Here is a 21682-nt window from a genome sequence, read left to right as displayed (position 1 = left end):
AAAAAAACAAATTTATAAGAAAAAAACCATTAAAAAGTGGGCAAAGGAAATGAACAGACACATTTCAAAAGAAGACATACATGCAGCCAACAAGCATATGAAACAAAATATCACTGATTATTAGAGAAAAATTCGGATCAAAGCCACAATGACATACAATCTCACACCAGTCAGAATAGCTATTATCAAAGTAAAAAAATAACAGATACTGGTAAGATTGCAGAGAAAAGGGAACATTTATAAGCTGTTGGTGGGAGTGCAAATTAGTTCAACCATTTTGGAAAACAGTGTGGCAATTCCTCAAAGAGCTAAAAACAGAACTACCACTAGACCTAGAAATCCCATTACTGGATATATACCCAAAGAAATATAAATCATTCTGCCATAAAGACACATAAACACATATGTTCTTTGCATCCCTATTCACAACAGCAAAGACATGGAATCAACATAAATGCACATCAACGGTAGACTGGATAAAGAAAATGTGGTGAATATATACCATGGAATACCATGCAGCCATGAAAGAGAATTAGATTATATTTTTTGCTGGAACATGGATGGAACTGAGGGCCATTATCCTTAGCAAACTAATGCAGGAACAGTAAACCAAATACCACATATTCTCACTTATAAGTGGGAGCCAGACACTGGGGCCTACCTGAGGGTGGAGGATGGGAGGAGAGAGAAGAGGAGAAAAAAAATAACTAATGGGTACTAGGCTTAGTACCTGGGTGATAAAAAAAAAATCTGTAAAACAAAGCCCTGTGACATGAATTTACCTGTAGAACAAACCTGCACATGTACTTCTGAACCTAAAATGAAAGGTTTTTTTTTAAGTATCTACCCAAACACCTACGGCAAACAACATTCTTAATGGTGAAACATTAGAATCATAGCTATTAATATCAGGAAGGAGGTACACTAAAACTAATTGTTGCCAACATTCTTCTAAAGTTTCTAGCCCCTACAATAAAAGGAGCAAAACATTTATATGATTTGGAAAGGAAGAAACATAACCCGTATTTGTTGATAAAATATTTCTCAATATAGACAATCACAAAGAATGTTATGGAGCAGTATTTGGAAAATTAGATCAATAAGTTAGGTTACTAGACATACAAGATGATACAAAACCATTATATTTGTAAACAGCAATAAATGATTTGAAAAATTAAAGTAACAATGTACAATAACAACAAATCGATGATTCCTAAAAATCTAAGAAAAACATGCAAGACTTCTATAAAAAATACACACATAAAAACAATAAAGAAAATCTCAAAGAGCAATACTATATTCATGGATTAGAAAAACACCCTGAATCACTGAAAAGTTTAAACGCAATTTTGATCAAAACCCCAATGGAAATTGTTAAAGGAACTTGACAAACAGACACTGAAATATATAGAAAAGACATAAGGCATAAGAAAAATCAAGCCACTCCTAAAGAATAATAAAATGGGGAGCTTACTCTGCCAGATATCAAAACTCATCACGCAGCTGTGGTTTAAGACAGTATGGTACCGGTGCAGGGATAGACACAGAGATCAATGGAATGGAAAAGAACAGCCATAAACAGATACAGGCATCTCTGGAAATTTGATATATGACAAAGGTGGTGTATAGTCCATGGAAAAATATCATGATACAGATTAAATGCTGCTGAAACAATTGTTAATCCATATAGAAAAATCACTTAGTACCTTACATTATACAATACAAGAAAATAAACTTAAATAGATTAGAATTAAATGTGTAAGTCAAGATTTTAAAACTTTTAAATTACAGTTTAGGAGAGTATCTTTAAGAACTCAGAATTGGAAAGATTTTCTTTGGCAAGACACACACATGCACACACATTAATCAAAGAAGAATAAATCTTGATAAATATTATTTTATAATTTTAAATTTGTTTTATATGAAGAGGTGAAAGAAGATAACAAACTTGAAGAATATGTAATCATCAAGGATTAATAGCAGAATATCAAAACAGCTACTACAAATCAAAAAAAGAATCTGATAGAAAATATTATGTTTTATATTGCTAAAACCCATAATCCCTGTCTAATTATGAGAAAAACCCTAGACAGAGAACATAGAGGAGCAAAATACCTGACCAATACACAAAACTGCCAAGATCGGCCAGCCATAGTGGCTCACACTTGTAATCCCAGCACTTTGGGAGGCAGATGCGGAAAGATTCCTTGAGCACAGGAGTTCGAGACCAGCCTGGGCAACGTAGTGAGACATTATCTCTACTAAAAATCAGAAAAAAAAAAAAAAAAAAAAAAAAAAAACTAGCTGGGTGTGGTGGCACATGCCTCTGATCCCAGCTACTTGGGAGGCTGAAGTGGGAGGATCACTTCAGCCCGCAAAGTCGAGGCTGGAGTGCAGTGGTGTGATCACAGCTTACTGCTGCAAGACTGTCTCAAAAAACCAAAACAAAATGTGCCAAGGTCATCAAAAACAAGGAAATTTGAGAAAATGTCACAGCCAAGAGGAGCCTAAGGAGACATGAGGGCCATATAAAATATGGCAGCTTAGATGGGATCCTAGAATGAAAAAAGAACATTAGACTAATGCTAAGGAAATCTAAACAAAATGGAGATTTTATTTAATAATAATGTGTCAAAATTGGTCCAATTGTAACAAATGTACCACATTTTAAAAAAGATGTTAAACTAGGGGAAACTGCAGGATACATGGAAATCTCTGCACTCTCGTCTCAATTTTTCTGTAAATCCTAGCACTTCGGGAGGCTGAGGTAGGCAGATTGCTTGAGCCCAGGAGTTTGAGACCACCTGGGCAACATGGTGAAACCCCATCTCTACAAAAAGAAATACCAAAAAAAATTAGTGTGATGGCACACGCCTGTAATCTCAGCTCTTTGGGAGGCTGAGGTGGGAGGATTGCTTGAGCCTAGGAAGCCAAGGTTGTGGTGAGCCAAGATCACACCATTGTACTGGGCAGCAGAGTGAGATTCTGTCTCAAAAAAAGACACAGTATATTTTAAAAATGCATATATATATACATACACACACACAATATGTAGATATACACATTATTACATATATAGTATGCATATATACATAATATGTATGCATATATTATGTGTGTATAGCTAATATGTATGTGTGTATATTATATATATATACACATATATTAATACATATATATGCATATATATATATGCATTTTAGAGAATAGGAAACATTCTCTAAATATGAAAAACTCTCATTCTTTTTGGTAATCAGGGATACACCTAGTGAGATGAGGGACAAATGAAAACTCATATTGTACTGTTGAGAGTGCAAACTAATACAATCAGTGTAGAAAACAATTTGGCATTATTTTGTAAATTTAAATACCTCACATCCTATGACCAGCAATTCTATTCCTAGGTATTTAATAAAAACAAGAATAATAATAAGAACAACAACAACAACAAACTATTGCATATACATATACAAGAGGTATGCACACAGTGTACATAGCAGCATGATTTATAAATGCAAAAAACTAGAACTAGGATCATAAATGAAGAAAATGACAATAAATTGAGGTGTATTCATACACAGAATATCACCAAGTAACAACACTGGAAATACTATAACATGGATCAATTTGTTTTTAACTTTTATTTTTATTTATTTATTTTGAGATGGAGTCTTGCTCTGTTACCCAGGCTGGAGTGCAATGGTGCGATCTCAGCTCATTGCAACCTCCGCCTCTTCCCGGATTCAAGTGATTCTTGTGCCTCAGCCTCCGGAGTAGCTAGGATTACAGGCACCTGCCACTATACCTGGCTAATTTTTGCATTTTTAGTAGAGATGGGGTTTCACTTTGTTGGCCAGGCTGATCTCAAACTCCTGGACTTGAGTGATCCGCCCCCGCTCAGCCTCCCAAAGTGCTGGGATTACAGGCATGAGCCACTGCGCCGGCTGACATGGATAAATTTTTGAAACATGGCATTGACTTGAAAAGCGACTACATACAGTATGATAATATTTCACAGCTTAAAAGGAAGTGAATATAAGCAGCATTTTCTTTAGGGATGCATACACATATGACAAAACATCTAAAGGTGAGAAAATGAAAAACACAAAATTCAGAATAGTGTTTTCCTCTGGGAAGAAGCAAAAGATGGAGCAGGAAAGGAATGTTGCAGTAAATGCAAACCTGTGGTTTATAGTCTAGATCATAAATGTGGTGGATTTAAAGGTATTCATATTACTATTGTCACTCAAAACATACACGTATTCTCATATCTGTATTAAACATATTGAATAATAAAAGCATTTAAAACTGAAGAAGACTTCATGCCTGGATGATTGGGAGAATTCAGTAAAATTCACCAAAATGAGTAAGTTCAGTGGGAAGATTACATTTAAAGGGGAAATGAAGTTTTCAGACCTGCTGAGCTTTAAGATTATGGCAGACTATGAATCAATCTGACCAACCAACAACAAATTGGTTGGGGTGATGAAGGGTGTGGGAGGAAACATTTGCCTGGCCTGGTGAACTGGTGGAGGGGTTCCTGGAGCTGAACAGACGTTGAACCTGTCTTCATCCTGCCTCCTGGTTCAGAGATTACAGCTGTGCCCCCGACTCCATACACCCTATCTTGTGCCACTTTCTGAAGGATAAACTGAGTTGCTTTTTATTGGCCTTGCTTTCCCCCATCCCTTGTGGATAATAAGAGTTCAACTTTCATTAGTAAATGTATTTGGATTGCTAAGTGTAATGTACACCTTTCTCAACTGCTGTCTTTATCTCTCCCATTGTCTTTGTCCTTGTGAGCTTGCGATGGTTTTTATTCTCTGTGGTTGATTTGGTGTGGGGTAAAGATAAATTTATATGTCCAATAGACCATGATTTACTTGGAATGTCTACTAGAAACTTACCATTAAATTTTCACCATCTCCTCTCAGCTGAGTATATTGGTTCCCTGGGTCCCAATCTGTGTGTTATAGAAAGCCATATTCTCTGTGTGTGAATTTTGGTTCCAGCACTTCCTAGCTGCATCTGGCAGGATAAGCAATTGAATCTCTCTTCACTGCCATTTTCCTATCTACAAAACGAGGCTTTTTATTGTGTACCCTACAAAAGTGTTTGAAGAATGAAATAATGTAAGTAGAGACCAGGCTCGATGGCTCACTCCTGTAATCCCGGCGCTTTGGGAGGCCAAAGTGGGCCGATCACTCGAGGTCAGGAGGAGTTGGAGACCAGCCTGACCAACATGTTGAAACCCCGTCTCTACTAAAAATACAAAAATTAGCCGAGTGCATTGGCAGGCACCTGTAATCCCAGCTACTCGGGAGGCTGAGGCAGGAGAATGGCTTGAACCCAGGAGGCAGAGGTTGCAGTGAGCCAAGATGGCACCACTGCACTCAAGCCTGGGTGACAGAGCAAGACCCTGTCTCAAAAGAAAGAAAGAAAGAAAGAATGTAAGTAGAATTCTGGTTGTGCTGCACATGGGCACCATGTAGCTCTCCTCCCCTAGTAGAATAGTATTCATGCCCACAGTAGGGATTGGATCCTTGATTGTAGCCGAGAAGTACGCTTTTTCTAACTTTCCTAGGTTGCTTTCAGCTAGAGGATGAAGGTCCTTCCCTGAAGGTCATTATCAAAGGATTTCCACTTGGGTTGAAACACTGGACTGAGTGATCATTGAGGCATTTTCCTCTTGAAATTCTGATTTCACCTTTTCCTTTTGTTTTTTCCTTCACTTGGAGAGGGTTAGCAGCCGTATCAGTTAGTGTAACTGAGAAAAGCTCAATTCAAATAAAACTGGTTACCAATCTAGTCTCCCGACCCCCTCTTGGGGACCGCCATAGAACATCCTACTGAATTTGGCACTGTGGCTTGGATGCCCAACAGATTGGTGATCTGATCTCTTCTGTTCTCTAAACATTGTAATCTTAACCCCAGCTCACTGCTTTAATTTTTGGGGTTTTTTTTTTGTTTTGTTTTGTTTTGTTTTTGTAGGGAAAAGGAAGGGGAGAGCTTGGCCAAGGTTTGGTCCAGCCTGCAATGAATATAAAACCCTAGTGAGGAGGCCAGGCTTATAGTGAGAATATAATGCTGGCATTAATCCACTTAGAATTGCACAGTTCTCCCACCCCAATACCTATAATGTGGATTGGTTTAACACCCTTTGTTGGTGTTATTTGGCCATTCCCTTCAAATGCTAATGACCAGCTAGTTTAACACCCTTTATTGGTGTTATTCGGACAGTCCCTTCAAATGTGAATGAATAGCTTGCTTTGTTTCCATAGACAGGAGAGCCAAATAACTTCGGGGCCTAGAAGCAAATTATTTCTCTGGTATAGACCCACCCTGAATGATGAATTGGGCTCTATGGTGGCTGTTTCACTGAAGACTGAGATTTCGCTACCCATCGCAAACCAGGCCAAAAAGGAGCTAAACCATTTTCTCCTCATTATCACCTCATTAAGCTCCCCAAGCCAGTGCAGGGCTGGGGTAGAGGCCTGCTACAGGTAGCTTAATGAGTTTCTTATTTATAGGCCCCAGTGCTGTTATGCAAAAGCTTGTTATTCCCAGGCCTGGAGTATAGCGTTTTCTAAAGGGAGTTGAGAAATGCAATTATCAAGCATCTTAGTATGGGCCTCACACTGCTTTTTGGCCACTTGATTGACGATAAATAAATACATTTGTTAGATTTGTAGAATTTGATATTGTGCTGTGGCATTTACCCCAATTTTGTTGTTTTCGTCTAACAACACAGAATAGATGCTGCCCCAGATGTGAAAGATGCAGATGTTTGACAGCTTTAGGATAACTCGAAATTCATAGCTGTTCATGGCATTGTGCAGATTCCTCAGTGTGATTTTGGGGGGGGAAATTGCCTTCCCCAAATGTAATTTAAATATTTTTCCTGCTTTATGTGTGACTTGGAGATCACGTGTAATTGAGAAGTGGAAAGCAATCCTGTTTTTAGTTCCCACATACAGATATTAAAAATTGTTATAATTCATCTACACATATACAAGACTGATCAGTGCTCCATATTTTGAGTTTCCAAAAAATATAATAATTTACTAAAAATGGATACTAAACATAAAGCACTGACTATGCATCCAGCATTGAGCAATGTACTGACAGGACACAAAAAGTTAAACACGCAAGTCATTGTCATAGATTCCAAGAAATGTTTCATCTCACAAAATCCTAGTAGTCAGAACATAGACATATATACAGATATACATATGTTTATTTAAGTGCGCGCATATGAATATGTATGTATGTATATACATTTCTCCATAAAGATGCAGTATATATTAAGGAAGTATATAATAACTTTAAAACAAAATAAATTTGATCTGTAGAAAAGAGGTCAAATAATAGACACAATGCAATGTCTTTGTGAAATGAAAATATAAATAATTGCTAGTTTATAATGTCAGGACACAAACCAAATGAAATGGACCAGATTAAAAATGGAGAGAATCTAGCTTGACTCCCACTACTATAAAAAATTTAGTTAAGCAGATGCAAATAGTTCATATATTTGAATGTCTTTGTTAGGTTATATGGAGTATACAGAAATGAGTGTTATAAAGATTCTCTTCACCTTGTTTATAAACTAGAAATGAAGGGTAAGGTAGGTACATAAAACAATATAATACTGTAACGGAAAATAGCTCCTTAGAGAAATTAATAAAATGCTATAGAAGTGCTTGGAGAAATTCTTTCAATTTAAAGAATAAAAGAAAGTTAAATGGATGTGTTAGAATTTGAGTTCAGATTGAATAGGACAGGAAGGTATCAAAAGAGTGGTTGCTTTAAATATATCCATATGAGGCAGACTTACCTACGACAATGTTACTGTCAGGGGCTTCAAAATAGAGCCTTTCCTTGAAGTTGTATTTTCAATACCGGTCCTCCGTTTTTTGTTTGTTTGGTTGGTTGGTTGTTTTTTGAGACGGAGTCTCGCTCTGTGGCCCAGGCTGGAGTGCAGTGGCGCCATCTCGGCTCACTGCAAGCTCCGCCTCCCGGGTTCACGCCATTCTCCTGCCTCAGCCTCCCGAGTAGCTGGGACTACAGGCGCCCGCCACCATGCCCGGCTAATTTTTGTTATTTTTAGTAGAGATGGGGTTTCACCATGTTAGCCAGGATGGTCTCGATCTCCTGACCTCGTGATCCGCCCGCCTCAGCCTCCCAACGGTCTTCCCATTTTCACCTGGGTTTTATGTATTTAGGGGGCAAACTGGCCAGCAGACAAGGATAAGAAAGTGGTGCAATCTGCCCCTACTCTGTGCTATTTCTGGCACAAAAGCTTGTCAAAGGTGTAAGGTAGGGAATTGCAAGTTACAGTCAGAAAATATGGGGTAATTTTTATTGATAAAAACAGATTATATGCATAAGAATAGTAGCGGATATAGATTAGAAAATAGGTTAGAGAAAGAAGGAATAGGTGAAGATGAGAGAAAAGGTGGATCAATAAAGTGAGGTTAGGAATTTGGGGCTTTGTTGTCCAGGTAGTAGGGAGCATTTTTTTCTTGTTTGGTTTTCCCAAGCAGAAGGATGGAATAATGAGATGGTTGGTGTAGAAGTGGTATGGTGGATGGACTAGCAAAGTGAAAGACTACAAGTAGGGAGATTGGTTAGGGGTCTATTCAGCAGTCCAAGTTAAGGTGAAGAAAATGAATTCGCAGAAAAATAGGAAGAAGAAAATAAATTCAAGTGATAGTTTAGAGTTAGAACACTAAATTTAACAACTTAGAGTGAGAATACTTTCATAGTGAGACATTTGTAAAACTGAGGGCTAAGACTTCCAGCCTGGATAACTAGGTGACTGGCAATACCACTGGCGGAAATGTGAATGTCTGTGGGAGCTTCTGCTTTTAAATTTGGTAGTGGGAGAGACAATAAAAGTTATATTTGGAATGTCACATTTAAAGTTCAGACAACTATTACAAGAATGTCCAGCAGAAATAGCAAATTTGGAACTGAAGATAACCACTGCCATAGAGTAACTAAATACGAAGATGTTGAAGATTTGCATTTCTCTAATGATCAGTGATGTTGAGCTTTTTTCCATGTTTGTTGGCAGCATGCATGTCTTCTTTTGAGAAGTGTCTTTTGATGTCCTTTGCCCACTTTTTAGTGGGATTTTTTTTTTCTTGTAAATTTGTTTAAGTTCCTTATAGATGCTGGATATTAGACCTTTGTCAGATGGACAGATTGCAAAAATTTTCTTCCATTCTGTAGGTTGTCTGTTTACTCTGTTAGTTTCTTTGGCTGTGCAGGAGCTCTTTAATTTAATTAGATTCCATTCACACCAGTCAAAGTGACTATTACCAAAAAGTCAGAAAATAACAGATGCTGGTGAGGTTAGAGAAAAAGGAATGCTTTTACACTGTTGGTGGGAGTGTAAATTAGTTTAGCCATTGTGGAAGACAGTGTGGCAATGCCTCAGAGACCTAGAGGCTGAAATACCATTCAACCCAGCAATCGCATTGCTGGGTATATACCCAAAGGAATATAAATTATCCTATTAGAAAGATACATGCACACATATGTTTATTGCAGCACTATTCACAATAGCAAAGACATGGAACTAACCCAAATGCCCATCAATGATAAACTGGATAAAGAAAATGTGGTGCATATACACCATGGAATACTATGACGCCATAAAAAGGAATGAGATCATGTCCTTTGCAGGGACATGGATGAAGCTGGAAGCCATTATCCTCAGCAAACTAACACAGAAACAGAAAACCAAATACTGTGTGTTCTCGCATATAATTGGGAGCTGAATGATGAGAACACATGGACACACGGAGGGGAACAACATGCACTGGAACCTGTCGGAGGGTGGGGGGAGGGTGGGAGAAGGAAGAACATCAGGAAGAATAGCTAACAGACGCTGGGTTTAATACCTGGGTGATAGGATGATCTGTGAGGCAACCCACCCTGGCATACATTTACCTATGTAACAAACCTGCACATCCTGCACATGTACCCCTGGACTTAAAGTTTGAAAAAACAAAGGCATTGTAGAAAGAAAATCAAGACTTGAAAAATCCATTATGTGTATGTTATGCGAGGAAAGAAGAGAAACCTGAGGAGAAAATAAAGAGCAATGAGGGATGTGAGTTGTAAGAGCAAAAGTAGGCTAGTTCAGTTTCGTGAAGTTTGTGTAAGAGAAGTGTTCGTCCGTGCATGGTGGCTCACGCCTGTAATCCCAGCACTTTGGGAGGCCGAGATGGGCGGATCACCTGAGGTCAGGAGTTCGAGACCAGTCTGGCCAACATGGTGAAACCCTGTCTCTACTAAAAATACAAAAAAATTAGCCAGGCATAGTGGCACATGCCTGTAGTCCCAGCTACTTAAGAGGCTGAGGCAGGAGAATCACTTGAACCTGGGAAAAGGAGGTTGCAGTGAGCCGAGATTGTGCCACTGCACTCCAGGCTGGGCAACAGAGTGAGACTTTGTCTCAAAAAAAAAAAAAGAAGAAAGAGAAATGTTCAAGAAGAAACGGATGGTAAACTGTGTCAGACATGCTAGAAAAGTCAAGTTCAATAAATGAAAACATGTTACTGGATTTGTTGAATATTAATTACAGCTGAATATTAATCTATAAGAATTTCTAAACTAATGTCAGCAGAATTAGCACCGCATTAACTACAGTGTACCTAATCTTCGTGTTGGTTTGAGAGATACTGTCATACCATTTTACAGTTAAGAAAGAAACAGTAATTTTAACTCACATTAAGGTGAATTTTCTATTTTCCAAAACACTGATGACTTCAAAATATTCTCAAAAATGAAATAAACTTTGACTGAAATCATTTCAATTTTCATTGAATAAATTAACATTTTGATTATCACATTACTTAATTACATTTTAATTTGTGCACTATTAACATATTAAAGTAACTATATAGAGATTATAAACATAACTAAAATGATATCTTTTGTAAAATCTTATGTAAATATCTGTATTCTCACTTGAACCTCAAGGTGTTAAACTTAGTTACCTCCAGGGAACGTCTAAGAGCTCAAATCTTTCTAAATATATGATTTTCACACGTAACACCATCTTGAAAACATCTGCACTTCACAGAAACCACAGGGTAACCAATAATCCTTCAAGACCTAAAACAACCACATTCCTATCAGTGTAAAATAACTTTCTAAGAAAATGTTAGATACTTTTGTATCTACAGCTAAAATATAGAAATATGTAGGCTTATTTCTAATATGTCTATCTGATCTTTGTATACTTTTGGGGCAAGGTCAAGCAAACATTCTCTCTGAAGATTCAAAAACTTGTTTTTATGCTGTAGCAGAATCTCAGGGAGCCTTTGGTGGGCTGACAAAAAAGACAACCTTTTGGTAGCATGTAGACATAGCTGAATATCAGTGGAAATTTAGAAAGGAGAACTGAATTATTTTTGCCTATGCTTTACAATCAGTATCCCAGTGCCTCTTAGTAAAAGTGGGATGTTTGGATGTTACTCAGCCAATAAACATATTAATATAAGACAAAAACAGGGAGGGTGAGGAGCCTGTATGATTATGATTAAAAAATCAAAGAACACAAGGAAGGAAACACACCGAGGCCTGTTGGGGGTTGGGAGAGAAAGGGAGGGAGAGCATTAGGACAAATAAGGCATGCCGGGCTTAAAACCTAGATGACAGGTTGATAGGTGCAGCAAACCACCGTGGCACATGTATACCTATGTAACGAACCTGCACGTTCAGCACATGTATCCCAGAACTTAAAGTGAAATGTAAAAAAAAATCTCCACCGATTAAAAAAAAAAAAAATCTAGGAATTTTAAAAACATGAAAAGTCAACGTAATTGTCAGAAACAATATTTTAGACCCTAATTTTAGTAAGTTTCACAAAAAGCTTGAAATCAAACGATGTGGGACGTTGCTTCTGTAAGCAGCTTCTGAATTTGCTTTGCCTTGCCCTATAGTGACGTCTCAAGCTCACACCATAAGGAAAACATGTGTCGCACATCTCTAGTTTGATATGAGCTTTAGTATTTCCCCACTGTGGTGGGAGAAAAGTCAGGGCAAAGGATTGAAAAGAAGTTCATAACAAAAAAGTTTGAAGACGAGCAAACCTGAAACAGATGCAGGGCAGTAGATCTCAAGGGTGCATTGCTCACTCCAGGGCCTGCTGCCACCCAGATGGCTGGCAAACACCAGGACTCCCCACACAACAGGATTTGGGGATTCAGACAGGAGTCTTGCTCTACCAATTATTATAGGATCTTACGTAAGCCACTTTCTTGCTAAACCTTAGTTTCCTTAAATCCAAAGTCAGGGTAAAACACCTGACATAATTACCTTAGGGGATGGTTCTGAAACAAAAAAAAGATAAAGATGTAGGAGCACTCCCTGGATTCTGACTTCTTTATAAATATACTTTTTATCTTTATCTTTGTACACGTTTAAAAGAATCATAGCACTAGGGGGATAGGTTTTGCTATGGGAAGGAACATGAATTGGAGGTCAGAAAACGTGGGTTTGAAACCTAATTCAAGTAGTAACTTCTACTATAGGCCAATTGGTGTAATAGCCACTTAGGAGGCAGAGATGGAAAAATCACTGGGGCTTCTTCATTTTTACAATGAAAAATGTGGCTAGGTAATGTCTACTAATATCCAGAGTCACTCAATGCAAGAGTTTTATAAACTCCTGCCCTGTGGAACTAGAGCTGAGTCATATGGTTCGCTTTGGACTATAAACATGGGTGGAGGTGATATGTGTTCCTTCCACGGAGAAATATTACGTTTCACTGTGTGGGCTGCCTTGCTCTTTTACTTTTTCAGGCTTCTCATCCTTGTGAGAGGACGTGTCAATCCCTCAAAAAACAAACAAACAAAAAACCAAAAAAATCAGTATACGTGTGGCTTGAACAAAGAATGCATTTTGTTGTTTTATAAGCCCTGAGGTTTTAGATTTTTTTTTCTGTAGAATAATCAAGTTTATCTTTACCAATACAACAATGAAATTAGTTATTTGATAAAGCTAAACATTCAATTGAAAGGACTACACTTACTCTGAGTTTATATACTTCCTACATTTTAATGTTGTGATAAAGTATCCTTTCTATTTTGAAATAATAATTATGCTATTAGGGATAGTATTCCAAAATGTTGGAATTACACAAATATAAGAGGTTATATGATTACAATGAGAGTGTATCACATGACTACCACCTTAGGAGAAAATAATTATCTCTAATAACTGTTAAAATGTGCCTTCAAAAGATTTACCAATCAACCCTTATTCCCTAGCAATTCCAACTTTCTGTGTGAAAATACAGGTCAAGTTTTAGGTTTCACATTGGTAACCAAATTGTGATAGCTTTGATCATGAACTTTGAAATACAAGAATACATCTCTGAATATCGCACTGTATGACGGAGTAAAGACGAAGTATGCTAGGCACCTGCCCTTAGTACATTAAGGTGTTTTATGGCCATATTGCAATTTACTTTTTTCAAACATCTGCTCAAGCATTTAAAATGGAGTGAACACTGGTCTGTAATTCCTGTATAATTTAAAGCCTTCTGATCCAACACCGAAGAGTCCAGGACTCAAGCCTGTTGGAGTCTTCCAGTCTAAAACCTTTTTCAATGTTTAGAAAAATAAAGTAAATTTCTAGAACTGACATCCAGGACTAGTATGGAATGAGCAGTTTCATTTAATGAGTGGATTGGATTGAAGCTGAGGAACAGAGAGGGAGTGGAGAAAAGGTTAAAAATTGTTAAACTGGGTTCAAGTTGGCATTTGCTAATTCGGAATTATGAAGGCCTCCCTGAAGCCCTGATGTGCCTTTGCACTGCTAATTCCTTCCGTTTTGTTTTTCTTTTAGATGCCTTTCCAGTAAAGCTAACAAAAAACAAAACAAAATAAAACCATATCCAACATACTAAACAGCTGTCTCCAAGATCAGAAGGCATCAGAAAAGACCCTCAAGAGTTGTCTAAACCCAGAGGAAGATCTTGTTTAAGTGGAGAAGCGCTCACAGCAGAAACCTTGGAAATTTCAGGGAGTGGAATTTTATTGTCAGAACTTTCAATAAAAGTGTAGCCACAGATCCTGGGAGCATTAAATAAAAATTACCAACAAGCTGTCTTACCTGTGTGCACTCCACTGAAAGGAAGGGCAAACATGAGCAAGGAGCTCTTGTACATCAGTCAAAATTCTGACAGCTACCCTGTGAAGTTTGACAGGCTGCCATGTGCTAGACTACCTAAGATACTCTTAACTGAACCATAAAAAGACAAATAAATTAGTAATTGTATCCCTCCTGTCAATGTCCTTTTTCGTGAACTTCTCAAACTGTTGGTTAACATTGTCTGGAATGATTTATCAATATATTCTTAGCTTTCTTAGAAAAGACAGATAGACTTGATTTTTTTCCAAATTGTTTTTTGAATTGATTTAAGAAAATGATACAGATAGATATTGCCAATTGCTTGGTCTCTCTTTTTCACTCCCTGCTCTGCCTCCTCCAATTATTAAATCAAACCAATAAGATTAACATAATCTTTCTTAGAATTGACTGTTCTTTTTAAATAGATCCCATGATAGACATGTGTAAAAATCAATAACAGCCTCCTCATTTGTCAAAGCTAATGACTAAACTCATTTTGAAGTTCAATAGCGGTTACTGGAGAGTGGCCACACATTATATATCTAATCCTGTATGTCTCGACACTTATTCTGCAGAACAGAGAAAAAGGCTTTGTTGCTTGAGGCACAGTATAAAAGCTGGTGTCTCCATTGTATTTGTACATATTCACATTTCCTCCAAACTATGACAATTGTTGATTGTCCAAGCTAATACGTTAAAGGAAATAAAAGGAAAAATAAATCTGGTAAATTTGTAACACCCCCCACCCCACCTTTTAACCAATTCAATTAATTGTAAGTTCCTTCAATTATATGCTTAACTCCTTGAAGTTGTGAAATATGTCTTACATATTTTTAATATCCCCAGACACACTAACATAGCGATTGGGTCACAGGTTAGCATGAAATGAAGATTTGGTTGAATTATACAGAATTATATTATCCAATACTTTGGACCACAGCATAGCAGTTATTTTAGACCAGACACTTACATCCAGTGTAAAGTGCAAAAGATGCAGCTTTCCTGCAGACTTATCTTTGGTAGATCCTCTGCATCACAGGGTGGTTTAAGTAGTGTTTGCTTCTGAGGTGTTCCTGCTACCTTCCACAAAGTCTTTTCCAGGCACTGCAAAATTGTGAGAGCTAACAGCTTTTGGTATAATACCCTTTTCCCTTTCAAATATCCTCTGATCATAGATATAAGCCAGCAACAGGGCATCTTAAAATCTAGAATAGATATTTGGATGAAATATAGGCATGAGATGTAGCCCTGAACTAATTGAGATTACATTTAAAAATTATTAATAAAAACACCATCTTATATCCGCATAATGCTTTATGCTTTACAAAGGTTCTTCATATACCCCATCCCGTTCTCTCATTTTCTCATTTTCTCACCCCAAGTCAGAACACTTAATAAAAATTTCTTTCATTTCCCTAAAAACTCCAGATAGTGGTTTACTGTTCTGTCCTCCTTCCTTCATCAGCAAGTTGCCTTTTTCTGGGCTCTAGGTTGTATATTGTATTGCATGCCCATTGAGCACGGCCATCTCTTGGAATCAATAGGTCAGATACAATTTGAAACTCCCTAGGTAATGGATTTTAAAAACTGCTTGAGGGTGGGGGAGAGAGAGGAGGAAAAGGAATCCACAGGAACAATAACTGAAGTGGAGTGATATATTCCTGATGGGAGCTGGAGAACTGTTCTTTATAATAGCTTCTCAGGGGAGAAGCCGCCCTTTTCCAGCAGGAGGTGTCCTGGGAATAGCAGAGCCACTGCCATTCCATTCTTTTGATGAACAGAAACCTTATCAGTGCAATTCCCCTTGAGAGCTGAAGGGAGAGGGAAGGAGTTTAAAGACTTGAAAAATTTGGGTTGTGAGGGGTGGAAAGCCCAGACTCCAGCTTGTTCATTTGGAATATTTCTTGTGAGGGGGAAAGTATTCTGCCAAATTTAGGGTCCTTTCAGAGCTCACAGATTCTGACAGCTGATCTAAGTTCACTGCATGAGTTTATCCTTGCCAGGGGAGAGAGGGAGCAATAAGTGAAAAGAATGTTTTATGAATTGAATACAAAGTATAAAAACCAAAATGCTTGCCTCCAATATATCACAATGTACTAATATTTTCAATTGCAGCTATGCAATAAGGATGTCAAAGCATTAGTCATTAAATAATATGTCGCATCAATAATTTTGACTTTAGAATAAAACCCAGACACCTTGCATTTGCACCTTGTTTAACTTTTTAATTATTTTTAGAAGCTCGAAGTATCTCTTGGCTTTTTCTCTCATTGTGACAAGACTATGAGGTTGGGAAACTCAAGGAAGCAGGTGAAATGTACTCTCTCATATCATGGTTGTGTGATATCTATGAGGCAAAATATTCTTTTTTTCTATCCATAAAATTGCCAAAGCCTTCATTATTTGGTGACATAAGATGAGTAACCTAAGGCCAGTCCATGGTCAATATTAGGCTGTTTGGGGATACAAAAAAATCTGGGTTATAATGAAAAGCACTGTCATGTCATGAATACCTCTCACATGAATTGTACGTGTGTATTTTTTTCATTTATATTGTTTTCTCCAATGGCTTTATCCAACAACAGTTTGTTTCATGACCACATCACGTGTTCAGTGCAGGTCGGTATGGTGGCTCTGCTCATTGTAGTCACAAAGACACCCAGACTGAGGGAAGTACTGGTGTTATACTTATTCCCATGACCACTGAGTCAGGGAAAAGAGAAAATGACTCACAGTCTGACTATTAATATTTTCACCTGTAAGAGACGCATGTTCACTTCACACACTTTTCAGTTACCAAAACATGTTCATAGCTACTATTTTTTTCCTAAAACCCTTATTGATGTATCATTATGTACCCACTTTAAGAATGGAATAATTTTAGTAAGTTTATAGAATTGTGCAACTATCATTTTAACCCAATTTTAGAGCATTTTATCACCCCCAAAAGATCCCGCATGTCCATTTGCCATCTATCCCTATTCCCATCCTAGACCAAGGCAACCAATAATTTGCTTTCTGTCTCTATAAGGTTTGCTTTGCTTTTTCTGGGCATTTAGGATAAATAGAATAATAAAGCGTATGGAGTTTTTCATCTGGCTTCTTTCACTTAGCTTGATGTCTTTGAGATTCATTCACTTTGCAGTACATATCAGTAGTTGTTTCTGTTTATTGCTAAGTCGTATTCCATTGCACTGATATATCACATTTTGTTTTTTCTTTCACCAGTAGATAAACATTTGGAATGTTTTCACTTCTTAGTTGTGATGAATGCTATATATTTGCATACAAGTTGTATTAGTCCATTTTCACTTGCTATAAAGAACTACCTGAGACTGGTTAATTTATGATGAAAGGAGGTTTAATTGACTCACAGTTCCACAGGCTGTACAGGAAGCATAACTGGGAGGCCTCAGGAAACTTACAATCATGGCGGAAGGTAAAGGGGAAGCAAGAAGCTTCTTCACATGGTGGCAGGAGACAGACAGCAAAGGGAGAAGTGCCATACACTTTGAAGCCATCAGATCTCATGAGAAAGAATTCACTATCATGAGAACAGCAAGGGTGAAATCCACCCCCAATGATCCAGTCGCCTCCCAGAAGGCCCCTCCTCCAATTTGACATGAGATTTGTGCAGGGACACAAATCCAAACTATATCATAAGTTATTGTGTGAAAATATTCACTTTTTAAAAAGAGGTATCTTCTAATGTAATGAGATGGAGACATACTTATTCTCCACTAATTCCTTTTGAGGATGCCATTACCTTTGAGAGGTGTATAACTAAGCGTTAAGGTAGAAGTTTCTGCACACTCCCCACCCCTCACCTTAAGTTCTTTGCTACCTGGTATTGAGGCTTCCCACAAAGAAAAAGGAGTCAGAAGGCCTAGATATTTTCTTTAGGAAGTTTGAGTGATATAATACTAGATAAGGGAGGGTTGATAAAAATATTGGGATAGGGAGGCAATCATAACTGAGATGGAATTTTGTTATAAGATATGCATTGTAATATGCATATTACACCAATACCTCTGTGTTGCTTAGATAAACTTTGGTAACACCTACAATTTTCATTAGAGCTCTGTGTGCGGATAGATTGTTTGGAAGGAACTCCAATGGGAAGCGACTTTTATGTCTAGGTGGATGTAGTAGATATTTTGGGTTATGTACAAAGCATTTATGTCTTGTTCTCCTTTCTTAATGATACCCAGATTTTCATTTGGAAGTCTGCCCCTTCAATCACAGTTCTTGCACTTGAGGAAAGTTAGCCCCACCCACCTAGTATGTTGTTTTCCTGTCCACAGCCATAGTTTCAGTGGTGGGCATAACTTTACCTGTACAAAGATCCAATTTAGAAATTTTGCTGGAAATTTGAGAGGAAAACCTTCTCTCATATAGACTTGAAGCAAAATGCAGCCTTGGTTGCATCCTATGGCCACAAGGGAGCCAACCTTAGATGAAGCTTACAGTGCGAACAGCAGAACTCAGAGACAGCAATGACGTAACCTTGAGTTAACCAATCCTTACCCTACAATTTCATTTTCCAGTTAGGTAAGTCGGTAAAACCCCTTTAATATTTAATCCCCTTATTGTTTGAGTTGGAATTTTTATTCCTTAAAGCATAAAGATTCCAAACTGACATATCATACTTGGAGTAAAACTAAAGGCTGTACAAGGTTGTAGGAGGCAGAAGTCCTGGGGATGCTGAGATTGTAAATTTCAAAAATTAGCAGCTATCATAGGCTGTGGAATTGTCTAGGGTCTCGGCCAATTATACCCTGAAATCCAAAGGGCAAGAAGGTCCCAGCTGATATATAGGTTACATTCAATTCTTTTCTACAGTGTTTTTGTAACTAATATGTAGTGGACAATAAAGAGCTAAAAGTACTTTGACCTACCTCTGTGATACCTGGGGAGATGTGCCCTTTGATCCTGTAGAGCAGTAGAGACCTTTTAAATGGAGAAAATCAGAATGTGCCACCATAATGACAGGATTTGTTTTGTTTCCCTTCCCAACTCCCTCACTAAATAGATCTCCTTTTCCTCTGCTTGTTGGAGAATCCTATTCACATGTCTATGATAGCATTTAACACACAGTGCACATCATATGTTTATTTGCTTACCACTCAAATGGACTGGGAAGTCTTTAAGGACAAAGATAGTGCTGTTACTCTTTACATACGTAGTGTTCAGTACTGCACTGGGACACTAATGTGGTACTCTGTAAACTTGTTTTACAAAATCAGTCAACATGCTTATATTTTTTCTTTCAACACCATAGGCTTTCTTATTGGAGAAAGCCTCATTTTGGAGTAGAAAGAAACAACACAAATATCTGTGATTGCTAATGTTAATGTAGTTCTACTCTGGCTAGTAACTACAAAGTCTGGGTAAAATATGAAAAACATCTGCTTGTAGTCATCCGAGAGTTTCTGAGAAGTTCATAACTTTGAGGGACCAAAATCCTGCAGAGGGAGAAATTCTCGGAGGTGATCCCAACATTCTACTTGGTATTTCTTTCCTTAAGACATATGCCAATTTCTTAAGCAGGGCAGGCAAAGGGCTGAGAAGCCAGGAAACAGTAGCTGCTAGGAGAAGAAATATAAGCAAACTTTTGGTGATCTCATAGGACTAAGGAGACAAAAATTAGAGTTTAGGTCTTCTGAGATAACTAGGATTTGAGACCAAGGTTCTGGAGAGAAGAACAGTTACAGAGATGCAAGCCTGACACTCCACATTCCTCTTTCTTTTAAATAATTTGCCAGTTCCTAAGCTTTATGATATAAGAGGCAGGTGAAAAGCTTAATAGAGTGCACTTTAATGACAAAAATGTGAATTCAGGACCTAGGGAAAAAAAAAAGGCCCACGTAAACATCCTAGGCTCTCATTTGGATACCCTGGAGTCTCTACCCTAGGAGCTGAGGTGAAATAGGGTTAGGAATAATGTAATGAGCTGTGAAACTCAGTCTGAAATCAAATTTATTCCTCATTGGATTTAGGTGTCTACTTCTCCTTTAGTAGCTTACCGGGAAAAAAGGTGAACCTTTGGTGAAAAGAGATCACAACTTCTCATTGCTTATAATTTCTAATTTGTGAAAGTCTGGCATTTAATAAATATTATTCAATATAAAAGGAAGATGACTCAAAGGAAAACTAGACAATAGAAACAGGCCCACAGCTGACCAAGACACCAATTTAAAATAACATTGATGAATATGTCCAAAAAGATGCATGAAATGATAATGAATTTCACCAGACAAATAAAAGATATAAAAAGAATTTAGTGAACATTTTGAAAGTGAAAAATGCAATTACTGAAATTAAAAACTTAGTATTTGAGTTTAATATCAGATTGGGCAAAGAAAAAGAGTTGAGTATAAACTATTAATTGAAGCATAAATAATAAAAAAGAGAAGGTACAGAAAATAACAAGAGAGACTATTGGCACATTCAAAAAAGGTCTAACATATATGAAATTATAGTCCTAGAATGGTAGGAGAAAGGGAATGGGCAGAAGCAATTTTTGAAGAGATAATGGCTAAGTATTTTTCAAAATTAACAAAAGACATTAAGCTAATTCCATTAAGCACAATTCCATTAAGCTAAAGATTCAAGAAGTGATATAACCCCAAGAAGGATAAAATACATAGAAAAACATTCCTATCAATGTCTTAGTAGAACTAGTGAAAAGCAAAGACAAAGACTTAAAAGCAGTTAAAGGGGGGTTGAGGGGAAGCACATTGCTTTCAAAAGAGCAATATTAAGACTCACAGTTGATTTCTCAACAGATATGATGAAAACTTCCGGAAGACAAGAGAATGGTTTCTAAAAATTACTGGAAAACATAAAAACTTTAAATTTAGAATTTTCTATCTGATAATAATAAACTCCAAACATAAAGAAAAAAGATATTTCTAGGTAAAAAAAGAAATACAGACATATTTTGATACCAGTATGACCACTTTTAGTAAATACTAAATAGAGTATTTAGGTCAAAAGAAAATAATCCTAAATTGAAATCCAAAAATGCAGGAAGAAATAAAAACCATCAGAAAGTGTAAATATGTGGTATAATGGCTGTACAAAACAATCATGATGCCTTATGGAATTTAAAATATATTTAGAATTAAAAGACTGACACCAAAAAGAACAGAAGCTAAAGTATTGTAAAACTCTGGCATTGCCTGAAAAATTCGTCAAAAAAATACAAATTTATACATAAAGTGAGGCACACAGAAAACTAATATGATAGATAAAATATCACTAATTGTTTTCAGTGTAACTCGACCATAATTGTTGAAGTGGATTAAAAGAAACAACTAATAATATATAGCATATATATATATGCAAGAGACACACCTTAAATACAAGGATAAAAATAGAAAGGTAAAAATGGAAATACCATGAAAACACTAAATAAAAGAAGCTGGTGAAGGCTAAGTAGACCATAGACAAGATACATCACTAAAATTAAAAAAAGGAATATTCCATAATAATTAAAAGGTCTATAAGGACTAGAAAGCAATTC

General features: G+C 37.1%; 1 long non-coding RNA gene across 1 annotated transcript in view; it reads left to right on the top strand.

Moving 5' to 3' along the window:
- The window catches only part of LOC116481621 (uncharacterized), a 511550-nt gene extending 497598 nt beyond the window's left edge, over positions 1 to 13952 (top strand). The window contains exon 4 of the long non-coding RNA XR_009209624.1: positions 13870 to 13952. This is a non-coding gene — a long non-coding RNA (uncharacterized LOC116481621). The remainder of the gene's footprint in view (positions 1 to 13869) is intronic.
- The last annotated feature ends 7730 nt before the right edge of the window (positions 13953 to 21682 follow it).

Source organism: Hylobates moloch, unplaced genomic scaffold (genome assembly GCF_009828535.3).
Source record: "Hylobates moloch isolate HMO894 unplaced genomic scaffold, HMol_V3 SCAFFOLD_14, whole genome shotgun sequence".
Classification (NCBI taxonomy): domain Eukaryota; kingdom Metazoa; phylum Chordata; class Mammalia; order Primates; family Hylobatidae; genus Hylobates; species Hylobates moloch.
This window is presented reverse-complemented; position numbering and strand designations above follow the sequence as displayed.